The following is a 27,361-nucleotide window of genomic DNA, read 5'->3' on the forward strand; positions in this document are numbered from 1 at the left end:
CCTGTGGTATTTTGGGGTATTCTCCCTGATATTGGTGCTGGCATGAGCCATAGAATCACATTCTCAAATAGTAGCTAAACCTCTTTCCTGCCTCTGATTGGACTTTCTAGGCTCTGTAATCCAGGTGATGGCCTGAAAATGTACTAAATATGCAGCCAGGGCAATGAAATTGCAAAACATGCTTTATGTAAAACTAATTATGTTTTGTCGCCTCAAAGGTCCAGAGAAAATGTTATTTAAGTCAATGAATAGAGCCATCATTTTCATGCAGATTCTCTTAATTTCTTTCTTTTTCTTTTTTAAAAAATTTCTTGAAATAGTTAGTTCCTTATCTGTCTTTCACTTCCCATTAGAAAGTGCTGACATTGTGATTTTCTGTAATCTTATTACTCTATGTGACTTTTATAGAGCTCCTTCTTATTTTTTCTTCCTGTTATTTTTACTTTTGAACATTTACAGGTTGTTAGCTGTCAATGACGATGAACCCCAACTATAGTCTTTAATCTTTTCACGGTGGGGCTCCAAGATCTTTGTAACTACCAACGAAGAGCTCTGTGATTTGCCAAAATTCCAATTATAAGGAAGAGTAACCCCCTCCACACTGTTTTTATTGTGGTCTTTTCCCTCCTTGCTCTACTACATTTGTGAGCATAAAGCTTTGGGGGAATGAAAAGTGGCTGCTTGTCACCAAAACTTGAGGACCCCTGCTTTCTAGAGAAACCTCAAGAGATAGTGCCATTCTCATAAACCTTTCTGTCTTTTCAAAATCTTTGTTATAGTTTAAGAGTAAAAATGGCTAAGCTATCTGTTACCTTTTTATTATTTTTTCCATTTCATTCTAAAATACCAGGATTTACATTTCAAATACTACTATCAATGAGGTTATCATATGTAGCTCTAATTTATCCGCCTTCTTGCCCAACTCCAAAAGAACAGGCTCGGCAAGGAGATCTTGATACCTCTTTTTCCCCAGGGTCACAATCTTCCCTAGTGGCTGGGCAGAGTGATTATCAAAGATTATGTTGGAGGCTGTGTGTGCAACTCTGCTTCTCTAATGTTACCGAGACCCAGGAATCTCATGATAACAATTTGTGATGGTTAGTTTTATGTGTCATTTTGGGCCATAAGGTGCACAGATATTTGGTCAAACATTATTCTAAGTGTGTCTGTGAGGTTCTGGATGAGATTAACATTTAAATCAGTAGACTGAAGAAAGCCGATGGCCCTCTCTAAACTTGGGTGGACCTCAACCCATCAGTTAAAGGCCTGAATAGAACAAAAACACTGCCCTTTCAATGAGTCAAAGGGGACTCTTTCAATTCAAAGGCTCACTGTCTTCGAATTGGGGATAGGTTTTTGTTTTTGTTTCTGTTTTCCTGCTTCTGGATTCAAACTGAAACATCACCTCTTCCTGTGTCTTCAGCCTGCCGGTCTTCAGACAGAAATTACACCGTTGGCTCTCCTGATTCTCAGGCCTTCGGACTCTAAGATTAGAATTATACCATTGACTTTCCTGGGTCTGCAGTTTGTCAACTGCAGATCTGGGAACTTTTCAGCCTCTATAAGTGCATGAGCCAATTCTGTATAATAAATCTCTCTCTCTCTTACTCCCTCTCTCTCGGTTCTGTTTCCCCAAAGAATCCTAATACATGGATATAATAATTTTACACTTGAACATCACAAAATCTCTTGATGTTGAAAGGGAGATCTTGATTTCCATGTTTTCATAATAAGCACTTTGGGAGACCATGAATCTTCATCTATAGATCTTTTTGGATCACGTGGTCTAGTGTATAGACTCGAACCTGAGACCCAGTTTCCAATACCATTTCTGTTACCAGGTGGCTGTGTGATTAGGGACAAATTACTTCCCCTCTCTGTGCTCCATTTTCTCATCCCTATGAAAGGATCACAGTGGATTATCCCCAGTGGTTTTTTGCACTTCTAAAATCCTAGGGATTTAAATTTTTTAAGTAGGAATGAGATCATGTCCTTTGCAGGGACATGGATGGAGCTGGAAGCCATTATCCTCAGCAAACTAACACAGGAACAGAAAACCAAACACTGCATGTTCTCACTTACAAGTGGGAGCTGAACAATGAGAACACATGGACACATGGAGAGGAACAACACACACTGGGGTCTGTTGGTGGGGCAGGGGAGGGAGAGTATCAGGAGAAATAGCTAATGCATGTGGAGCTTAATACCTAGGTGATGGGTTGACAGGTGCAGCAAACCACCATGGCACACAACACTACCTCTTCTTACCTTCTCCATTTCTCTAAGATATGGGAGGTAGGTCTGCTTTGCCAAATCGAAACATTGGCAATGATCTGTCAAGTATAAGCTTGAGGATACCTTTTCTGAGAATCTAGGTTCCTAGAGGGGAGATATTTTTTTGTCCCGAGCATTCTGCTTTATCTATTCACAGACAGATTTTCAGCTAATAGCTCTTCTTTTTACCCAGGAGATCTGAGCAGAATATTTTCAGAACATAGACACAGACATACTTTCTTGGGCACAGACTTAAATACACAAATAAGCACACTGACACATAGACGGAGAGACACCTACACCAAGCTGCTCATTCAGAGACCCCTCAGAATCCAAGAGATTAAACTTGTGCATGCTATTAGCATGGCTTTTAAAGGGAAGAGCTTGTTGCAGTCCCTGGGCTCAGTTTTGGGTAAGCACAGGTTGTACTGGGACTAACTGAGCCTGCATTTAACTGATAATACTTCTAATTAGACACATGTGCTCTTTTCTGAGTGCCCTAGTATCTCACTGAGTATAATTGGTGGTTAACTACACCCAGAAACAAAGCAGACCCTGTAAACGCCCTTTAAAAGTGCTCATCTTTGAGGATTGTTTATGATCCTAAAAGAATCTGTATTGAGGATTAGAATTCACAGACGTGAAGAACTGAATACTAATAAGCACTCATTTTCTTTAAGCCTGTTATTGACTTTGGCATATCTTTCCATATTCTGCAGTGCTATAAATTCTTCAAACCAACACAGAACATCATCATCACCCTCTCTGCATAGCTGGCAAGAGCAGTGAGAGTGATACACAGCTTGTCTGTGCCCCCAGGAATTCAGAGTTGAAATTTATGCTGCATATGTTCAATATGCCAAGCAAGGATATGGGTTTTCCTTGCCCTCTAGTAAAACTTTCAAGGGGGAAAGTAAGTATTAAGCACTTTAAAGAGATTAGTTAGGAAGCAAAACAGATTCTAGTTACTTATTCATTCATTCCACAGTTAGCTTACTTGCTGCACCTGTCTGTGGCAGGCCCAGTTCTAGGCACTGAAGATACAAACTATCTCTGGGAAGAAGCAGACAAGGATCCCTGTCCTCAGAGGGTTTACACTGTAGTAGGTGGAACATAAAGTTTTGGAGTTGCACAGTCTGTATGATATTTAAAGATATGAGACTATATATGATCACCAAGGAAGTGAATGCAGATAGGAAAGAGAGTTCTAGGAGCTGAGAAGCACTCTGTGCAGAAGCAGGGATGAGGAAGAGGCTAAAAAGGAACAGTTAGTGAGGATGGAGGGAGTCCAGGAAAGCAAGGTGCTCTGCAAACAAAATTAAGTGTTTCAAAGAGGAGAGAATACACATGTGTCCATGCTGACAGGTCAAATATAAACTGGGTTGAGAGTTAATCATTGAATTTCATAATTTGGAGGTCACTGTTGATCCTGACAAGAGTAATTTTGGTGGATGGCTGTGAAGAATAGACTTGACTAAAGTATGTTCAAGAAAGATTGAAAAGAGAAAAATAAATTACAGAAAAAGGATATTAATTATCTAATGTTTTTGCTCATTTGTTTTACAGTACAAAATTGTGACTATAGTTGAAAGCTACAGCGTGTTATATAAAAAATATTAGACTTCAACAGTATCTCCAGGTTTTATTTTTTTAACCTGCAATTTTAGACAGAGGTTGTGTTAGTTATGATGCTATTAATAATTTTGCTGCTGTAACAAAGGCCAAATTGGCAGTCAATAAGATGGAAATTTATTTCTCTCTTACTTAGTGACTACTTGAGTGAAAGGATTGAAGGAGACCAGTGAAGTTGGGGGTTTGGATCCTTTTTGCTCTGCCATGCTCAACATGTGGCTTCCATCTTGTGATCTAAGATGGCTGCTCTAACTTCCACTATGACTTCCACATTCTCACAAGCAGGGGCTGGGAAGAGGGAAGAGCAAATTCCTGTCTTTTAAGGACATGACCTGAAAGTTGCACATCATGTTTTTCCACTTCCTACTGGCCAGAACCTACTCACACCTATCTGCAAGGGTGACTGAGAAATGTAGTCTTTGACTGAATAGTTATGTGTCCAGCTAAGTCTTCCTATTACTAAAGAAGAAAAAGAGAGGAGATAATGGAGAAGCAATTCACAATTTCTGTCACAAAGTTTCTTTGAGAACAACTAAACTGTGACTATGAAATAAAAATGTTATACATTTTTACAATTATGCTTTACTCCAAGGATAATTACATTAAACAAATAATGAATAATCTACAGTGAGGTTTTTAAATTGAACTTCAGTTTTCCCCATTAGGAATTAGCTTTTGGGCCATACTGGTCGTTTTCTGTGTTACTATGGTCATTTCCTCGTGTCTAGCTTATATCTTGTATCTGACAACTGAGTAAAATTCTTATTGCCTGCAAATGCATTTGTTTACAATATAGCCTACAAAATGCCTGATGCAGTTACTTTTTAAATAAGACACAACTTCTCTTGATTTTTCTGACTCATTTTGAGAGCTTTCTGTTGTTTATTCACTGTTTTGTGCTGTGGTTTCTCCCCAAAGAACACTTTCTAACTCATTCTATTAGGCCAGTATTACCTTACACCAAAAGCAGACAAAAATATCACAAGAAAAGAAAACTACAAGTCAATATCCCCTGTGAATATAGGTGCAAAAATCTTCAGTAAAATACTAAACTAAATCCAGCAACATATAAGAAGGATTATACACATTAAGAAGGATTATACAGGACCAAATGAGATTTATCCCAGGAATGCAAGGTTGGTTCAATGTACAAAAGTCAATCAATGTAATGCACCATATTAATAAAATAAAAGATCATCTCAATAGGTGCAGAAAAAAAATTTGATAAAATTTAACATTTTTCATTATAAAAAACACTCAACAAACTAGGAATAGAATGGAACTTTCTCAATATGATGAAGGTCATATATAAAAAACTTATAGCTAATAATTGTGAAAGTATAAAAGCTTTTCCTCTAAGAATAGGAACAATACAAGGATAGGTCTTTTTGCCATTTCTAATCAACATTGTACTGAAGGTTTTAGCCAGGGCAAGAAAAAGAAATAAAGGCATCCAGATTAGAAAGGAAGAAATAAAACTTTCTATTTGCAGAGGACATGATAGTATATACAGAGAACCCAAAAGAATCCACACACACTGGGGGGGCCGAGACAGGGTGGATCATGAGGTCAGGAGTTCAAGGCCAGCCTGGCTGACATGGTGAAAACCCGTCTCCACTAAAAAAATACAAAAATTGGCTGGATGTGGTGGCAGATGCCTGTAATCCCAGCTACTCGGGAGGCTGAGGTTGCAGGAAGCAAAGATCATTCCATTGCTCTCCAGCCTGGGAGACAAGAGCAAGACTCTGTCTTAAAAAAAAAAAAAAAGAATCCACACACAAAACTGTTAGCACTAACAGATGAGTTTTGCAAGGTTGCAGGATACAAGATCAATATACAAAAATCAGTTGTATCTACTCAAGCTTGGCGAAGGTTGGTAGTTTGACTTTCTGATGGGAGTTTAAATGAAGAAGAGTCTGCTCACTGTGTAGAGCTACACATGCCAGAATGTTTCCTGCATAGCATTATGAAACCATCTTCTGCTTGTAACACCTTGGGCTTTTCTGTTTCATTTCATGCTTGTAATGGAGTAGCCTAGGGGCATTTAAATGCCAGACCCTGGAGGAGAAGTGCTTTTCTTTGACAGTGTTTCATTCATCTGTAGTAAAATGAGAAAAACATTTTCATGTAGTGATGAAAGTGGATGTAGTGCCCTTTTAATTCAATGTAAAGAACTATCATTCTTTTGAGAATAGATTCATCCTACTTTTTGATATTAAACATGTTCCTTCTTTCTATATCATGGTAGTTTATATTAAGATCTCTGTTATTTTAAAAAATTTACTTATTTTAATGCCATTACTTGGTAAAGTGAAAAGCTAACAAAGATGTCTACTGATGGATTTATTTATTTTTGAAAGTTTACTTTGTGAAATTCAAGAGTCTAGGAAGTACAAGTAGAAGCTATGTTAGCTGTGTTTACTATACCTTTAGGGCTCTGCAGAGTCACCTTACCTATATCTTTACTACTTCCTAGTCTTATCTTCCTTTTTCTCTTTTTGTTTTCAGCTTGTGTCCTTAACTCTTTTATTTGTTACGAACTAGAAAAATGTTGTGGAGAGGAAGAACTAGAAAATAGTTTGCATGATTTGGATTGCTTTACTTGGAGCCCTAATATCATTCCTCAAAAATCGAGAGGTCGTAATGTGAAGAGCATGAACCATAAATACTTTTAGTGGTCAAAATAGAAAGAATTGGGTTATAGCTGCTGAGCATTTGGTTGAGCAACAATAAAGAATTCATAAAATGGAACAGTTATTAACCTTGGAACAGTCTACCCAGATCCAGCTTGGAGTTTCCATCCCCATAGAATGCTGGCCATGTCAACGCACATCTGCCCAAGTTTTGAGGCTGGACCTGGTAACCTTTGTGTAGTCATTCCAGCTATCTGATTACAAAACATTTTGATGACCTACCCACAAGTCTCATGTGATTTTTACATCACTGTGTGTGTGCTCTTAAATGTTCCAAGTTATCAAGTAAAGTCTATAAATCAGTACTGACCCATAGGCCTGAAAAATGTGCTTCAACCAACAAAAACATGACAAGAAAGAACAATGCTCATAGTTTAAACAACTTCATTTAAAAAATTATTATTATTATTTTTTACTGTTCCTTCTATGTGCCACTTTAAAATATTATTCCTGGCCGGGAGTGGGGGCTCACGCCTGTAGTTCCAGCACTTTGGGAGGCCGAGGTGGGGAGATCATGAGGTCAGGAGATTGAGACCATCCTGGCTAACATGGTGAAACCCCATCTCTACTAAAAATACAAAAAATTAGCTGAGTGTGGTGGCAGGCACCTGTAGTCCCAGCTACTCTGGAGGCTGAGGCAGGAGAATTGCTTGAACCTGGGAGGCAGAGGTTGCAGTGAGCCAAGATTGTGCCACTGCACTCCAGCCTGGGAGACAGTGTGAGACTCTGTCTCAAAAAAAAAAATTATTCCTAATAAACTGTATTTTTTAGAACAGTTTTATGTTCACAGAAAAATGGAGTGGGAAGTACAGAGAGTTTCCGTATTCCCCTTGTTCCTATGCATACGATCTCCCACCCACAATCCACATCCCCCACCAGAGGGGTACATTTGTTACCATTGATGAACCTACATTGATATATCATTAACTCCCAAAGTTCATAGTTTATATTAAGGTAATTCACTTTTGGTGTTATGTATTCTATGAGTTTGGACAAGTGTTTATTTTCAATGCTCTGTTGACTTCACTTACTGCATGATTATCTTGTTCATAATGATCAAAGCTGGTAAACATTCATCAGGCAAGCCAGTAAAAGTTTTATAGAGTCTGAAGTGTTCTTTTTTTCTCTTGTTCACAAATCATCCTTTGCCCGATTAACTCTGTTAAGTTTAATTTGTCAAAGTTCTTCTTTTAACAGGAGCAAAGATAATCTAACAAATCAAAGATGGTCTTCTCAATAAATAGTGCTGGAAAGACTGGACATCTACATGCAAAAAACAAGAACCAAAAACCAAAAACTGAAGCCAGACACAGGTCTCCCCCATCACAAAAATTAACTTCAAATGGATAATAGACCTAAATGCAAAACACAAACTATAAAACCTTTAGAAGATAACACTGGAGAAAATTTAGACAACCTTGGGTATGACTATGGCTTTTTACATACAACACCAAAGGCACAATCTATGAAAGAAATAATTGAAAAGCTGAACTTCATTAAAATTCAAAACTTATCTGTGGAAAAAAAAAAATGTTACGAGCATGAGAAGACAAGCCATAGACTGGGAGAAATATTGACAAAAGACACATCTGATAAAGGACTGTTATCCAAAAGAGCTCTTAAAATTTGACAATGAGAAAATAAACAACCCAATTAAAATTGTATGAAATACTTGAACAGTATCTCACAAAAGACCGTACATGGATGGTAAGTAAGCATGTGAAAAGATATTTAACATTATCTGTTGTTAGGAAGCAGCAAATTAAAACAACAGTGAGGTACCATGACATCCCTATTAGAATGGCCAAAATCCAAAACATTGCTAACATCAAATGCTGTGAGAATGTAGAACACCAGGAATTCTCATTCATTGATGGTAGGAATGCAAAATGCGTACAGCCACTTTGGAAGACATTTTGGAGGTTTCTTACAAAACTACACACACTTTCACCATATGATCCAGCAATCATGCTCCTTAGTATTTACCAAATGAATTGAAAACTTATGTTCACACAAAAACATGCACATGAATGTTTATAGCAGCTTACTTCATAATTGCCAAAACTCGGAAGCAACCAGATTTTCTTTACGTGAATGGATAAATAAACTATAGTACATCCAGACAATGAAATGTTTTTATTTTTTTGCTCTTGTTGGGAAACAGACAGTAGAATATTATTCAGTGCTAACAACAAATGAACTATCAAGCTATGGAAAGACATGGTGGAAAAGTTAATGCATATGACTAAATGGAAGAAGACAATATGAAAAGTCTACCTACTGTGTGCTTCCAACTACGTGACATCCTGGAAAAGGCAAAATTATAGAGACAGTGAAAAGATGAGTAGTCTCCAGGGGTTGGAGGAGGGAGAGATGAATAGGGAGAGCATAGATAATTTTTAGGGCGGTTAAACTATTCTGCATAAAACTGCAGTGGTAGAGATATGTCATTATACACTTGTCCCAACCCATAGAATGTACACCAAGTGAACCCTAATGTAAACCATGAACTCTGAGTGATAATGATGTGTCAAATAAAGGTGCATTGATTGTAACAAATGTACCACTTTGGTGGGGAATCTTGATAGTAGGGTAGGTTGTATATGTGTGGGGACAGGGGTATTTGGCCACTGTCTGTACTTTTCACTCAATATTACTGTGAACCTAAAACTGCTCTAAAAATAAAATTTATTATTAATAAAAAACCAAATATACAGAAACATTTAGGAAAGTAAGAAGATCTTAATGGCTATTCACACTTTCTTGTGCAAAAGTTTGGGTGGGCCATTTTTTCTTTACCTAGAGGGAAAATAGCTTTGATTATGGGTAGAAAAAAGAGGAATATGGTAATTTCAGTGTTTGGGGGAATGTAATAGCCCTAAACTTGGGGAGGTAGAAACTAGTAGGTTGTAGATAGTAAGGAAGGTAAAACGGTACCAATAATTTTTGCCAGTTTAAAAATGATATCCAAGTGTACTGGTTAATTTTACGTGTCTACTTGACTGGGTTAAGGGATGGCCACATAGTTGGTAAACCATTATTTCTAGGTGTCTCTGTAGGATGTTTCTAGAAGAGATTAGCATTTGGATTGGTAGACTGAATAGGAAAGGTCACCCTCACCAGTGCAGATAGGTGTCATTCAATTCATTGAGGGCAGGAGGAGAACAAGGAAAGGCAAATTTGCTCTCTCTGAGCTGGGGCATCTATGTTCTTCTGCCCTTAGACATCAGTGCTCCTGGTTCTTCGGCCTTTGTGTACTTAGACTGGGACTTATACCATTGGTTCCCCTGGCCCTCAGGCCTCCAGGTTTGAACTGGAAATATACCATCAGCTCTCCTGGTTTTCCAGCTTGCAGATGGCATACTGAGAATTTGCAGCCTTCATAATTGTGTGAGCCCATTCCTATTATAAATCTCCTTTTGTATATCTACATATATCCTATTGGTTTTGTTTCTCCAGGGAACCCTAACTGACACACCCATGGTTGGTCCTATGTTGTATGAAAGTAGCGCTGTGTTGATATATGTAAGTGTGTGTATAGATGTGTTTTTAATAACATTATTATCCGCATGGGTAATTTTGTGTCTTCCTTTCTAAAGTTTTCACCTCATACTTCCTTTTCTTGTATTGTATGAACCAGAACTTCTACAGTAATGTTGAATTACAGAGAATGATAGTTGGATTCCTAGCCTTGTTCCTGATTTTAAGGTGAACATGCCCAGAGTTTTAATGTTAAATACAATGCTTAGTTTTGATTTCTGTTAATCATCCAGGATTAGAACAACACACCCATAACAATAAAGTATACTAAGCACTTTTATTAGAAATGGCTATTGAATTTCATCAAATGTCTATTAATTAGTCAAAATTAATTTATTTCTATTTATTATAACTTTTGCATAAATTTCGTAACTTTTTATATGTACATATACTTACACACATGCATATTTTCACAGATGTTAAATGTGTGATGTATGTACTTTTTACATCCTTACCGCACCTTCTCCCATATCCCTGATTAACAGCCTTAAATGTATCCTTCTGTACCTTTCTGATAATAATGTATTTCTTTATATATGTATATTGTATGCACATTTTTGCATTTTGCTTTTCTCCTTTAATAATATTTCATGGAAATACCTCCAAGTTAAACAGATGTTACATTTTAGTCCCACCCTGCTATTTATTAACTGCATGTCCTTGGGTAGGTTAAGTAACTTCTGGCACAAGTTTCTCTACTTAAACATGAGGCCAACTATTCCTTTCTCCCAGGACTACTGTGAGAACAAAATGATATCATATATATAAAGCACTAAACATGGAACCTGGCAAATCGTAGGCTCTAAGAAAGTGTTACCCAATCTCATGTCCAGTACAGGGAGGGCACCCCTTTGTTCTTTCCCCTTTGGCAGTTATGGCCTCTGGGTTGAAGATTTGTAACTCTGTAAATGCCTGAGCACCTGTGGAGGGTCTGGGAGGATCCCCTGGGTGTTGGTTTGGTTCAGAGCAACAGTTTTGGAGCCCCATGACCTGGTTTTTAAACCATGCGTCATCCCTTCCTAGCACGGACAACTTTCTAAACCTCTCTGTGCTTCTGCTTCCTCATCTGTAAAATGGGAGTAAGAGTACCTGTTTGTTACTCCTATTGTGGGTGTAATGAAATGATGCATGTGACACACTTGGAGCAGTGCCTGATACACTGAAAGCCCTCAGTGAGTTTAAGTGAGTGAAGTGACAGGGCACAAGTTTTGAAATCAATTGACTGAGTGCCACCATTTGCTGGCTGTTGGACTTTGAGCAAGTTATTATTGCCATCAAAAGTAATTGCAAAAACTGCAACTACTTTTGCACCAACATCCCACAAGCTGACTAGATCCCAGTCTTCATGGGTGAAATGGGGCTAATCTCCACTTTCAAGCACTCCTTTGAGAGTGAATGAGGGTGGTGCTCAGAGCAGGCTGCTTCCCTGCCAGGGTTATAGTCCAGCCAATGGACTGAATGTGCTTGGCTGTCCTAGGACTGTACCCAGCCTTCATAATTCTCTCGATTCCAAACATGGGCCTGCCAACAAACGTTCAGAACCCAAGTTCACTGTGAATTGGAACATACCTGCATCTTGTCTGTCCATTCTCTTCAGGTGCTGGGGTCATGCTTTGCTGTCAACAGCCATTGCCACCTCATTTTGTTTCTTTCCTGTAAAGGGGAATGGATATTTTATTTAAAAGTTACTCATCTTGCTCCCTGGGGCATGGATCTATTGCTAGTTCAGTAGGCTTTGTAGGATGACTGTGATGTGTGTTTACAGTTAGAGGAAGTGGGAATGGGACCAAGATGAGATGATGTATATCAATTCCAGCTGACTTTCTTGCCCTCTCCAGGATATTGCAATCCTCCAAGGACATCGGTTTCCTTTTCAAATCTCTGCATGGAAACTCTCTCACTTCCTTCCTTCTAAAGCAAAGCTACACACACACATGCACGCTAAAAAATAAAAATGCAGCTTTCCAGACAGGCATCTCCTTCAATGCAAACACAAAATTCTCTCAAGAGAACAATTCATGGGGCAGACATCATCACATCAGACAATTTGTCCATCTCTTCTTGCTGAGACTTACTTGCTACTGTTGGCAATACAGTAATTTACTACGTTTGCTCTGAGCCTGTACAAAAAACTGTTAAAAAAAGAATTTTAAAAAACATTGTCCCTTACAGTGCATTGCACGCATGCCTATGGGGCCAGTTCATGATTTATTTTTATTTTTTCAGAGAAGCAGCAAAAGCATTTGTACAGCTGTGGGTTTGGGGAATGAAGTATGATTCAGCAGCACCCTCTGCTGGCGTATTTGGGAACTGTAGAAAGTTCTGAGGCGAAGGAATCGGGATTTCAGAGCAGGAAATCCTGAGAAATAATTGGTTTCTTTTCTTTGTAATCCATAATAATATGAGATATCTCACTCCTACCTTATTCAAAGATGTTTAGTTTCATGGAACATTTCTCCATGTTTCAATAAATTGTAATCATCCCATTACTTTTTAAAAACAATTTTGGCAACCCAAGTGAACAAATAAACATCTGCATTTCTGTGCATGGTCTCCGGAGTCATTGGAATATTCCATCCGGGGCACACTTCTGCCTGTCTCCATTTAGGTGGCACAATTTCAGGAAGTGGTGCCCAGTTCTACTCTTTTATTGAAGAAGATTCTGTCGTTCATCGACTGGAGTGAGTATCGATTAACAGAACTGGTTCTGCGTTCAACCACAGGCAGTTTTTCCAGGCTATGGATACTAAGCATTTGTAGTACGTGTGAAAGGAATTAAGTTGACTAACTTCAAGGAGGTCAAATGCTCTGTTTTCTCTATCAGATATTCTAAGTAATTAAGTGTTATCTTATATCCCTTACATAAATGACCGGGCTTCCCATACCTGGAACCTAACCAATTTTGTAATTTGTACTAAGGTGATATAGTTTTCTTCCTTTGGTGTCTGAAAAGGCACATCAGGGTCATTATCAATTTTTTTAAGGAAAATTGATAATGTTTTTCTATAATGGGCTGAAGTGTTGCTGATTGATGGAATCCCCAGAGCAGAGCACTGATTTTTCAAAATTAGTAAACATTAAAAACACTTATGCAGTTGGGACAATTGGAGAGCACGTGCATATAATGGAAAACTAGGGAGTCAAATAAATGGATTTCAACCTCTGCCACTTGCTACTTTTTAAGCCTTAGATTTCTTATCTGTAAAACGAAACTGCTATGAGGATTAAATGAGATGATGTATGTTAAATTCTTAGTACAGTGTATGGAAGCTTACTTAATAAACATCAGTTCTCCCACACTGTGTAATGCAGGAAAAGAGAGAAAAGTTGAAACAGAGAGTTTACAGTTGACAGAGCTTGAGTGGTGGAATTCGAATTACAAAGCTTGAGTTGTGGAATTTGAGTTACGAAGCTTGAGCTGTGGAATTCGAATTAACTCAGCAGTCCCCAACCTTTTTGGCACCAGGGACCAGTTTTCATGGAAGACAAATTTTCCACGAATGTAAGGGGTTGGGGGAGGGATAGTTTTAGGAAGAAACTGTTCTGCCTCAGATCATCAAGCACTGGATTCTCACAAGGAGCGCACAACCTAGATTCCTTGCATGTGCAGTTCCCAATAGGGTTGCTTCTCTTATGAGAATCTAATGCTGTCGCTGATCTGACAGCAGGCAGAGCGCAAGGCTGTTCACCTCCTGCTGTGTGCCCGGTTCCTAATAGGTCTCAGACTGGTACCTGGAGTTGGGGTCCCCTGATTTAACTGATGCTGTACCTTTTAAAAATGTAGTGGTTATAAGCCTGGGCTCTGGAATTCTCCTCCTGTGTTTAAATTCTAGATCTGCCATTTAGCAAGCTGTGTGAGGGCCTTACGCCACTTAAACCCTCTTTACCATCTCAGGTTCCCCAGCTGCAAAGCAGGGATGATAGGACCATCTACTTTATCAGGTTGTGTGAGGATTAAATGACTCAGCACATGCAAAGTGTTTAGACAAGAGTCTGACATAGAGTAAGTTCTCAGTAAACATTTGGTGTCATTAGTATTAAAAGGTTTTGAAATACATGAAAAGGGTCTGGAAAATATTGATGATTAAACCCATATATTTTGTTATGAACATGTTCTTTTAAGTCACATACTTATTATTTTACCTGTGTATGGTGTCAACCAACACTGTCCAATTGAATTACAATGTGAGGCACACATGTAATTAAAAGTTTTGTAGTAGCCACATTAAATAAAAGTAAAAATCACTAGTAACAAGACACATTGACATCATGAGCCCTTTGCTAGAATGCACTGAGAAGGGCACTTCTGTCTGTGATTTCTATTGCCAAAAACACACACTCATTCATAAGAAATGAGAATCATGAGAAAACACTACACAAACCTAAACTGAGGGACATGTTACAAGATAACAGATCAGTGCTCTTCAAAAGTGTCAAGGTCATGAATGCAAGGAAAGACCGAGGAACAATCATAGATTGGAAGAAACTAAGGGGACATGACAACTACATACAACGTGGTATCTTGGGTTGGATCCTGGGGAAAAAAGGACATCAGTGGCAAAATTGGTGAAATTTGAGTACACTTTGTAGTTTATACTAATGTATCAATGTTAATTTACTGGTTTTGGTCATTGTACTGTGGTTATGTAAGATATTAACTTAAGGGGAAGCTAAGTGAAGACTATATGGGAACTTATACAATTTTGCATTTTTTCTTTAAGTTGAAAATAGGTTCAAAATAAAATAATTTAAAAGGTAAAAAAATGTGAATTTAATTTTAATATTTTATTTAATGCAATATATCTAAAAATTGTTTTAATATAAAATCAGCATAAATTATTAATAAGAGATTTAAAATTTTTGTACTGTTTTCAAAAATCTGGTGCGTATTTTACATTGTGCATCTCAGTTTGAACTGGCCACTCGCAAGTGCCCAGAAGCCACGTGTGTCCCAGGGGCAGATGCAGTGGTAAGGACCTCATCCAGGGACCCAGTGACTCTTTGACAGCATTTTTCTGGGTTGACTCCTTTCCTGGCTCTGGTTCTGGTCCTCCCCCCATAAAGCCTTAGTATGCCCAGAGGGGATTATCCTCTTGGAGGGGGTGCTCAGATTAACTAAATTCCAGTAACACTGGTGACTAGTCTATGAAAAAAATGGCTTAATTTATTAAGAGCATGGTGTTTTCTATGAAATAAAATGCTCACAAACCCAACAGTTTCTAAAATGTGAAATGGATAACACCTGTTTTTGGAAGTCTAAGGAAAAATGACTTCAGGTGTTACTTGGATAGGGCATTAAATAACATTCACTTACCAAGTGAAAATTTTTTTTCTCATTTAGATTCTCTTTTTTTCTTTTCATTATATTAAAGACCAATACTCATTTAATGCCTCCCTAACACACTAGGATATATATCTATATATAGATATATATAGATATATATAGATATATATCTGTCTCTTCTCTGTCTGTTATTAGGATCTGGATAGAATTTAAGGTATTGTTTGTTTCTAATTTATTGTTGTCATCACCTTTTATTCATGGCAAATAATATTGGCTTTCCATGCAATTACTGATATGAAAGTTTTAAAATTTATTTAAAATAAAATATAAATATAAGGACACATTTATTAAAAATACAATTATTAAGATAATCATAGTCCAAGTGGCACTGGAAAATAGCAAAAACAAATAACACCAAAAAGCAAAGAAACTAAAATCATTCAGGGACTATGACAGTGTTTGCAACTTGGGGAGATCACTTCTCAGTTTCAGAAATGTCGCCTTATAGAAGCCGCTAAGAAAACAAGCCTGGGTGTTCTCAATAAACCTATTCCCCGTCGTTAAATCTCTCCCTAGTAAGACTGCATTTCTTCTCACAGTCCTTCCTTCTTCTCCTACTCCTTCTCCTTCCTTTCTCTCTCTTCTCCTTTATTTTTGTCCCTCTTGTCCTTTCTCTGCTCCCTTTCACTATTTCCTCTTTCACCTCCCTACCTCTGGCCAACATTCGGCTCTCCTCACTCACCAATCACTGCTGGCCTCTAACTTTGGGCGTTCTGCGTCTGACCAATCAGTGCAGCATCTGACACCTGTGCTTGCGGCTGTTTTCACAGGACCCGTGTACACACAGGACATTTGCCTGGATATTTTGGAATCCCTTCACGGTTTCTTTAACAATTTTTGGGTCAAATTCTGGGCAATTGAAGGGTACTATTCTCTACTGAAGGAAACTTTCCCACGTCATTCTACCCTTGACTCCCTTGGACCAGATGGGGGAGTTTCCAGGTGCATACGGTTCTCGCTATTTTATGCACTGATGAGGCAGTAAATGAAACTTCCAAAATCTGGCTTGAGTAATTTATGCCTTTGAAAGGCTGATATTATTGCATTAAATTCTGAGGGCATTTAGGAAAAACACTGCCACTGAAACTCTAAATAAATATGTCCAATACAGCAATTTGGAAACGATTTGAGGGAAAGTAATTACTCGGTTTCCTTCTCTCCCACCATCGTTATGGATGGAGTTTGATAGGAAGGAAAGGTTTAGGGGAGTTTATCTCACTAGGAGGTAATGTAAGCAAACTTTTTTGACCTCAAACCTGAAAATAATGGCACGTTCTGCATTAAGCTTCATCATACCTCTTCTCTGTCCTCACATTTCATAATATTAGTTGTCTTCTTTCTATATTTAGCTTTTGGAGCACACAAAGTCACAAATAGTTTCAAGTTTTTACTAAATCTTACAAGGAGAGCAAGAAAAAGATTTTTTTTTTTTTTAAAGGTAAACAACCTCTGCATCTTCAGAGCAAAACCCACTGAGAAAACTTGTGCCACAAAACCTCACTACCACCACAGCCCCAGCTCGGGGACCCTGACAGACAGCTCGAGCTGTTTACCAGCTAACCACACAGGCCACCCTTTGATTCACACTTTGATTACAAGTCCATTGTTTGTTTGAATGGCGTAGACAACAGAGCTGAGGCATCTTTGCTGGATAAGAGGCGAGAAGTTAGGTGTTATTTTTCTATTACAACAACAGCAGCAGCAGCAGCAGCAGCAGCTAGTACTTATTGAGAAAATAAAACATTAGGTTTTATGTCATACTAGGTTTATGTTAGCACATTAGTTGAAATGCTTTACTATGTTAACTTATTTAACACAGTTCTCACAACAGACTAACAGGAGATAGGTACTGTCATGATCTTCATTTTACAGATGAGAACGTTGAACCCCGAGCGGTTCCCTCACTTGCCCACGAACCTGCAGCTCGAGAGACTGCAGAGCCTGATTCAAACCTGAAAGGCCTGTCTCTGCAGCCAGCTCTTCATCTCTGCACTGGACACCCGGCCTTTCTGAAGGAAGCACAGTTGCTTCAACAGTTTGTAGCCAAGCAAGAGTCTGTGAAGGGAATCCAGTTTTTCTATTTTGAAATCAAGTTGGATTTCACTGGAAGAATTCCTGGGCACTGGGTCTAATAAAAATCACATGTAAGGATGCAGGAAAACTTCTCAGTTTATATATTTGAAGGAAAAACTCCTTTGTATCCATAATGGTTAGGAACACAGTTCCTCAGTGAGTTAAGTAAAAATGAACATCTTTGGAACTTGAAACTAAAATGAGACAATATAAAACAAATGACTCCATTAACAGGGCTTTTATTACCCAGAACTTTTTATTGTTGAGTCTGAGATCTCTAGAACTTCAGCAATTTTGGTTTTGATTTTTTTTTTTTTTTTTGAGACTGAGTCTTGCTCTGTCACCCAGGCTGGAGTGCAGTGGCACGATCCTGGCCACCGAAACTTCCGCCTCTTGGGTTCAAGCAGTTCTCCTGCCTCAGCCTCCCGAGTAGCTGGGACACAGGTGCCCGTCACCACGCCTGGCTAAGTTTTGTATTTTTAGTAGAGACGGGGTTTCACCATGTTGACCAGGTTGGTCTCCAACTCCTGACCTCAGGTGATCCAGCCGCCTCGGCCTCCCAAAGTTTTGGAATTATGGGCATGAGCCACTGCACCCAGCCTGATTTTCCTTCTTAAGTTTATTTTCTAGATTTACTCCCAAGCCTACTCGATGCTTTTATTCTAAGGCAGTGGGTTCCCAAGCACAAATTTCACAAAAGATTCCACTACCTTTTAGTAATTGCAATGGAAACAGGGGATATCTGGATAGTATTTATTCCTATGGAGAGAAAAATAATAAATATGATTGTTTGGGGCTCTTTCTTTGCTTTGCTCTCCACTACTTTTTAAACTTCCCCTGTTCCTATAGGGCAGTGACCAACAACAAACTGAATAGGCTAAACCTTAGTGGGCAGATCGTGCAAATTAAAGTGGTTGGGTTAGGTCAGGCTACGGCTTCAAAGAGACCCAGCTGTCTCCAGTAAGGATCTATCAATAACTTTTGTTGGCATAGTAATACCTAGTGGTCAGGTAAGGAACTGACCTCTGTGATTCAGGGATCTTGTCTTACCTCATGTTGTAATTTGAGTTCTTATTCTTTTACAATCAGTTGAGTTTATTAGTGACTTTCCATACCTCTTTACCCAGTAAGTAGACCTTAATACAGTATCATTGTGCAAGATGAGATGACATATTGAGTTCTAAAATGCCAAGTTCTTGCTTATAAACGAAGCTTTGTCCTAACAGTTGGTAGAAGAGTCAGTGGTCCAACCATACGTCAGTTCCCCCATATGGCTGACAAATAAATGTGCTAATTATTTTGCTGTCCCAAAAGATGCATCTGATGGCATCTATTGATGGATGGGTAAAGAAAGTGGCCATGACTTCGCTTTAGGTTGATATACACAAGTTGCAGCTTCAGGATGCTGACACAGTGAATTGCTTTGGTTTTCTTGGTCTGGCGGAGAAATTCAGCTTTTTCTTTCTCTTTGAGTAAGTCTTTATCTTGGGAACTTTGGGAGTGGGTGTATTAATTTGTTAGGCTGCCACAACAAAGTATTACAGACTGGGTGGCTTAAACAACAGAAAGTTCTCACAATGCTGGAGCCTAGAAGTTGAAGATCAAGGTGTTGTCAGGTTGGATTTTCTGAGGGTCAGGAGGGAAAGATTTGTTCTAGGCCTCTCTTCTTGGCTGTACATGGTCGTCTTCTCTCTGTGTTCTTCACATGGTCTCTCTCTGTGTGTGTGTGTGTGTGTGTGTGTGTGTGTGTGTGTGCATACTAATTTTTTCTTATAAGGACACCAGTCATATTGGATTAGATCCCACCCATATGATCACATTTTACCTTCTTTATCTCTTTAAAGGCCTTATCTCCAAATACAGTCACATTCTGAGGTACTGGGACTTGTAATTTCAACATAGGAATTTTGAGGGGGACAGGATTCAGCCCATATCGTGGGTAATCTAATTTGTCCTAGGTTGGTAAAGAAGAGATGCTTAGCTTTAGAGCCAGCCTTCAAACTTAGGAGTTGAAAAAGTCCGTCTTTGGTATACATAGTCTTTCTTTGGTATGCATAGTCTTGTAGGTTTTTTCTGGGTCCTTTCTTCACTGTGTTGTCACTACCTTTTTTTTTTTTTTTTTTTTTTTTTTTTAGACAGGCTCTTGCTTTGTCACCTAGGCTGGGTGCAGTGGTGCAAGCATGGCTCTCAGGTTCAAGCAATCCTCCCACTTCAGCCTCCCAAGTAGCCGGAACCACAGGAGCACCTCACCATACCCAGCTAATTTTTAGATTTTTGGTAAGGACAGAGTCTCCCTATGTTGCCCAGACTTGTCTCAAACTCCTGGGCTCAAGCAACCCTCCTGCCTCGGCCTCCCAAAGTGCTGGGATTATAGACGTAAGCCACCGTGCCTGGTCATCACCATCTTGTTTGTCATTATCAGACTCTGAGCCTCACTGTTCTATCTCCCTTTATGGTGAATGCTATTCCTCAAGAAAGAATCCGATATCAGTCATTTCTATAGTGCAGCAATTTGAAGTCAGGGAAGTTTACACTCTATGTAAATGCAGTGTAATGAAAGGCTTTGTTTCCACTTAAAGGAAATTCACATATTAGTGAGTAGATCAATAGGTGAGAAGGCCAGTGAGCTAAAGACCTTTGTCTTGCCTCATCCCTGAAATAACAATAGATAGCCAGGCACTTACTATATTTATCTTTACAAAATTGGTCTATGACTCAGTTGGGCCACTCTCCCCCTCCAAGGAAGCAGGCAGTAAACTCAAGTTCGGGTGACTGAGGAGAGTGTAATCAATGATGATTAACCAAGGTGTGAGCAGGGCTAAAGAAAATCAACAGAAGGTGCAGAAGCATTCCAGGGAAAGCAACAGGAAGCCATTCCCACCTCCAGATCTGAAGTTCGGGGAGAGAATGCTTACCAGAACCCAGGCAGAGCTGCAAGGGTCGCCGTAGCTGTGCGAGAAGGCTCCTGAGAGGAGCTGTGGTTTTGCAGGGAGGTCGCCTCGGGAACAAACACTCCAGCCTCACTTTCCTCCTGCCCTCCTGTCTCCAGCCAGAACTCCAGCAGCTGAGAGCAAGCGGAAGCCAGAGGCTGGGGAAGTTGAGGTGCTCTGTAAGCCTCGGCATCCCACAGCACAGAGGAGGGTGAAAGAGGGTCCTTCTCACCCCAAGGTTTTCATTTCTTGTTGAATATGAGGTACCTGAGCATCACACTATACCAGGCCTTTGAACAGTCAAACAACGAGTGCTAATTCCAGACTCCCAGTTTCCCCTCTATTTTGAAAGATGAAATGACTAAGAAAAAGCTTATGTTAGTCACTGGCAGTGACTTAGTCTAAAAGCTTCACTATATATCCTACCTCAGTAAGTTTTTGTACTGTGCCTTCTTTGAGCATTTATTTTATCCTCAGTGTCAACATAAAGAAAGCATCTTCCCATCTGTGCAGACCTCTGCTGTTTTTGTCTGCTCAACATTTCTTTCCTTCTTTTCTGGTAATAGCACCTAGATTTTCCTTTAGGGGCCACTATTCCCGTCTCTTAGTTCATGTGGTTGGCTTAGAGCAGACCTCACTCCTGGGCTCCAGGCATGGGCACATGGGCAGGCCTAGCTGAACAGAGCTCTGCATCTCTTTTGCTACTGGGATTATTTCAAAAACAGGCATGTGAACTGTATCTGTCCAATGCATCACACCTAGGCCTTTAGCCAATGCTATACTGGTTTTTTTTTTTTTTGAGACTGAGTCTCACTCTGTCACCCAGACTGGAGTGCAGTGACATAATCTTGGCTCACAGCAACCTGCACCTCCCGGGGTCGAGTGATTCCCCTGCCTCAGCCTCCTGAGTAGCTGGGATTACAGGTACCTGTTACCATGCCTGGCTAATTTTTGCAATTTTAGTAGCGACAGGGTTTTGCCATGTTGGCCAGGCTGTTCTTGAACTCCTGACCTCATTTGATCCGCCCACCTTGGCCTACCAATGTGCTGGGATTACAGGCATGAGCCACTGCGCCCGGCATGCTATACTCTTTATTAGCTGTTGAGCTTGCAAAGCTGGGAGGAGAGAAGCATAGAGATTCTTGGAAGAACCTGCTTCAGAATGAAGTCAACACAAAAAACAGCAAAAAAGAGATATAAGGAAAGAGAGATTTCTGGATCTAGCTGTACCTAAAGATAGATTTTCCTGAGTTTAAGTTTCATGAGTCAATAATTCATTTTCTTAAGTCATTTGGGTTTTGATCACTTACAATGGAAATCTGTAACTAATATATTCTCTGTGATCTTAAAGTCAGTATTGCTTTATGTTGGGTTCTACACATCTTGTTTATCATTATGTAGCCTTGGTTCAGTAGGTGCTTTTGTGTTGCCTGATGAGAATTAGCATTGTTGAAAATACATTCATTAGCAGAAAAATAAAATGCTTTCTAGGCTGTCAACTGGCATCTCTTGGGGGGAATTGAAGCCATCTATCAATTGTAAAGAACATGACTTGTTGGCCAGGTGCAGTGGCTCATGCCTGAAATCCCAGTACTGTGGGAGGCCGAGGTGCGCAAATCGCTTGAGCCCAGGAGTTCAAGACCAGCCTGGACAACATGGCCAAACCCTGTCTCTACCAAAAAAAAAAAAAAAAAAAAAAAAATTCACCGAGTCTGGTGGTATATGCCTGTAGTCCCAGCTACTTGGGAGACTGAGGTGGGAGGATTGCCTGAGCCCCAGGGGCAGAGGTTGCAGTGAGCCAAGATTGTGCCACTTTACTCCAGCCTGGTCAACAGAGTGAAATCTTGTCTCAAAAAAAAAATTAGAAAAAAATCACTCGTTTGATAAAATAATGCAAAATGCAGACACAGGCCATCCCCATCCATAGGAACACACAGCATTAATTTTTTAGTTTTTATATAATAGCAACAAAACTACTAGAGCAATGACAAATATAGCACATTTAGAAGTTCCTATTGTTTCTTATACATCTTTATTTTAAATATATTTCAGGATCTCTTTACCTCAGTCTAGGAAGGATAGGTAGAACAGTTCCAATTACATTTTCTATTTGTTTTGCTGTTATTCTCTTTCAGGTTATCAATATGTTTCTAAGGGTACTTCCAGGACAAATGTTCAAAGCTGGAATAGGTATGTACTCTGGCACATACTGTTCAGGCTTTGTCCATCAGACACTAAACACTTAAAAAAAATAAAATTTAGCCAGGTGCAGAGGCTCAAGCCTGTAATTTCAGCACTTTGGGAAGCTGAGGCTGGTGGATCGCTTGAGGTCAGGAGTTCGAGACCAGCCTGGTCAACATGGCGAAACCCTGTCTCTACTAAAAATACAAAAATTAGCCAGGCGTGGTGGTACGCACCTGTAATCCCAACTACTTGGGAGGCTGAGGCATGAGAATCACTTGAACCTGGGAGGTGGAAGTTGCAGTGAGCCGATATCATGCCACTGCACTCCAGCCTGGGGGATAGAGCAAGACTGTCTCCAAAAAAAAAAAAAAAAAAAGTTATTCAGTCATTTGGAAGGTACCTTCCACCACATGGCTGTGAGGGAGGTAAGACAACATATGGATGTCTGATGTTTATACAGATGGTCCCTGACTCAGGATGGTTTGACTTAGGATTTTTTGACTTTATGATGGTGCAAAACCCATACTCATTTAGTAGAAACTTAACTTCAAATTTTGAATTTTGATCTTTTCTGGAGCCAGCCACATGTGGTACTCTTTCGTGATGCTTTGCAGAGGCTGCAGTTCTCAACTCCCAGTCAGCCACGCTGTCTCAAGGATAAGCAGCCGATTCTTGATGCCTTTCTGAAAAACACTGTGCCTGCTAAACCATCAGCAAGTGTCAATGTCCCACTGCCTTCTACAGAGGCTCAGCAGGAGAGAGAGGAATTGATGACCTGTTCCTGTAGCATCCTTACCATCCAGCAATTAACTAGTTCAGTGCCTCAAACCTCCTTCAGGTCCCAGTGTGCTTGCAGCTGTGTATGTTAATGGTGCGTACCCATATACAAACATTCTGTTTTTCACTTTCAGTGCAGTATTCAACAAATTTAATGAGATAGTCAACATTTTATTATAAAACAGGCTTTGTGTTGGACGCCTTTGCTCAACTGTAGGCTTAATATAAGTGTTCTGAGCATGTTTAAGGTAGGCTAGGCTAAGCTACAATGCCTGGTAGGTTAGGTGTATTAAATGTATTTTCAGCTTGGGATATTTTCAACTTACAATGGGTTTATTTGGGTGTAACCGCATTGTAAATCAGGAACGTCTGTAAAGATAATTTATACTATAGATATAGATGCATGTATGTATATGGGGTTGGAGTCCTAACTAGAACTTTAATGGGGACCCTGGCCTGCTTGGAAATGTTTGATGAAGTGATGGGCCAGGCCTCCTGGGAGGGTGCTGCTTGGTCAGGAGATCAGGTGATGTGGTTTAAGACTTCTGATATTTGTTACCAAATGGCTGTTTAGAAGGTTGTATCAATGTTCACTCCTGCTAGTTGTGGACAAAAATGTCCATTACTTATTTCCTTACTAAAACTGAACATTAGATTTTATTTAATATCCTTGGAATATCATTGAATATCTTTTAAATATCATTTAAATGTCTAATTTTTTCCAAAATTGGTAGGAAAAAATGAACCTTGTGGTTTCATGTATCTCATTCATTTTTGCTGACTAGTGAGCTTGAAATTTCTTTGTCTTAATGTATATTTTGGACTTCTGCCTTTCTTCTTTTGTGAATGGCTGACTTAGGCTTTTTATGCGTGTGGGTGAATTGCCTATTTAGACTTTAATTTAAAAAACTTTTTCATCTTATTAATAATTTGTAAGAATTTTTATGTATTGGTCACATTGGTCTTTGGCCATCATATAAGTTGCAAATATTTTTTCTCCCTTCACCATTTTACTTTTAGTTTTAATTTTTTTGATGCAGGAAAATGTGAGAGTTTTTAGGAAGTAAGTATATCAAGGTTTTTCTTTCAAATTTCCTTTGTTTTTAGGTTTCAAAATACCTTTTGAAATATATAGATGAAGTATTTATCAATATATTTTCTTAAATATGCCTTTTTTGGCACATGATTATGGCTTAAAAAAAAGATGCTATCAATACAGATAAGGAGAATGTCTGAGAAATAGTGAGGAAGGAGTTCATCCTTCCAAGCAACTAGGGAATACTTTCTAATCTAAATTTTCTTCAAATTTATTTATGATTTCAGTTTTTTACATCTTGATTCATGAATTTATTTTGCCGTATTATATGAGGTAGAGATCTAATTCCATTTTTCCCCAAAAGGTTAGCTAATTATTCCTAACACTTTGTTTAATGAGAAATACATATTTTTCCCACAGACTTGAAATTCTATGCATCTGTCATTTTACTGAATACTGAATATTATTAGGATTTGGTTTTGGATTTTGTGTTCAGTTTAATTCTTATGCCTATTCGTAGGCTCAACCACTCATCACTTCTTCTTCTAGCCCATTAATTGTCTTGGTGATTCTCAACTTCATTCTTCCGAAGAATTCCTGGATCATTTTGTCAGACTCCCAAATGTGATAAATACAACTGGAATTTTGGTTGTAAAAATATTATATTTATAAAATAATTTGGAGAGAATTAATATTTTTATAACATTGCGTCTTCTCACTGAGAAGCATTGTATGCCTTTACATTTATTGAAATCTTCTGTTAATGTCCCTCTGAAAGTTTCATAGCTTTCTTCATAAACTGTGCTTGTTTATTGTTATTTTCCCCCTTATAATTTTCTAACCATTCATTTTCCCCCTGACATATAAAAAGCTGTGGCTTTTCTTATATTTACTTTGTCCTTGGCTGCCTTACTAAACTTTCTTATTAACCCCCTTCCAGTTCATTCTCTTGGATTTTCTTGGTAATCAGTGACATCAGAGCAAACATCTGATAATTGTCTCTTCTCTTTTTAAAAAGGTATAACAATTATTTCTTTTAAATATCTTTCTGGATATTGAAAAACAACAGGGGTAGTGCCTTCCTTCTAACCTCAGGGGATCCCTTCAGTGTTTCATAAGTAAACACGACAATGTCTGGTGATGTGTGGTATGACTTTTCATCAGGCTAGGAAATATCCTTCTAGTTCTGATGTATTCACAGATTTTTCTTCTTAAAAATCATGCAAAGTTACTGAGATATAGACATTTTATTTTTAAGCAATCCTTGCTTGTTGGGAGTAAATCCTATCAGTGAATTATTTCCTTAAGAAACCACTGGACTAGATTTTTTAGTATTTAATTTAGAATGTATCTATATTAATAAGTGAGATTGGTTTGTTAATCTTTTTTGAGGTAAGCTTGTTAGATTTTGTCATTAACATTATATCAACTTCACACAATAACCTGAAGAATTTCTATTTTTACCTCTAGTGCTTCAGACTAGTCTAAATAGCACAGGAATTTTCTACTTTTTGAGTCATTAAATAACTCACTTGTAGAATAGTCAGGGTTCAGCCCTTTTGTATGAGTTAGTTTCTTAGTTCTATTCCTATTTTCTTCCAAGGTTATGACTCTGTTCAGTTTTTTATTTCTGTATCAGTTTCCTGTGTCCCAAAACATTGGCCATTTCAACCATGTTTTTAAAAGTTACATGGTATTTTGTGTTGTATTTTCTTTAAAATTTAAAAAATCTCATCAGTATCTGTATTATTTCCTTCTCTTTTAATATTGCACATATATATTTTCCTTTTCCTTATGCTAAGAGAGTCTTGTTCAAATTAATATTTTTAAAAGTGAAAACAGGAATTTTGGTTTATTAGTTACATTTTTTCTATTTCCTAACTCAGTATTTTTTCCATTTCTAAATATATATTAATTCTACGTTTCTACTTTTTAAAGGCTTACTTAGTTTTTCTTTTTGTATCTCTTGATTTAAATGATTGGCTCATTAGTGTCATTTCATTCTTGTTAAATAATATAAAGAACCAAAGGTGTATGAATACATTTTTTCCCAATTATAACTTGGACTGGCCACATCTAATTTGTTTTGGTAAGTTATATTTCACTATCCTACTTTCTCCAAGTAGTCTGTAATTGCAATTTACTTTTTTTTTTTTTTTTTTTGAGGTGGAGTGTCACTCTGTTTTCCAGGCTGGAGTGTGGTGGCCCTATCTTGGCTCACTGCAAGCACCACCTCCCAGGTTCAGGTGATTCTCCTGCCTCAGCCTCCTGAGTAGCTTGAATTACAAGCATGCCCCACCAAGCCCGGCTAATTTTTGTATTTTTAGTAGAGACGGGGTTTCACCATATTGGCCAGGTTGGTCTTGAACTCCTGACCTCAAGTGATATGCCCGCCTCGGCCTCCCAAAGTGCTGGGATTACAGGTGTGCACCACCACTCCCAGCCGATTTACTCTTGATCACAGAGTTAGAGAGGGATATTTGAAATTTTCAAGTAGCTATGTTTTAACACTTAAATGTTTCTTACTAACATTTAGGTTTATTGCATAGTGATCAATAAAGATATAAATTTCCTGCTTTTGAATTTATATTGAGGGTTTCTTTGAGTTCTAATACATAATTGCTTTTCATAAATGTTCCATGTATTGGAAAAGTAGATATATTTTCTAATAAACTAGAATTTTAATATGTATCTAATCAAATTTTTACATTTTTATTCAAATTCTCTGTACATTTTGCTTATGCGAATTATCAGACTTAATGCAATCTCTCATAATGATTGTGTTTCCATCAGTTTTACAAATATTTCTGGTAGTTTTACTTCAGAGATTTCAATGATGTATTATACAAATATAAATGCAGCTAGTAAAGCTTCATTG

Source organism: Macaca nemestrina, chromosome 11 (assembly GCF_043159975.1).
Source record: "Macaca nemestrina isolate mMacNem1 chromosome 11, mMacNem.hap1, whole genome shotgun sequence".
In the NCBI taxonomy this organism is placed as follows: Eukaryota; Metazoa; Chordata; class Mammalia; order Primates; family Cercopithecidae; genus Macaca; species Macaca nemestrina.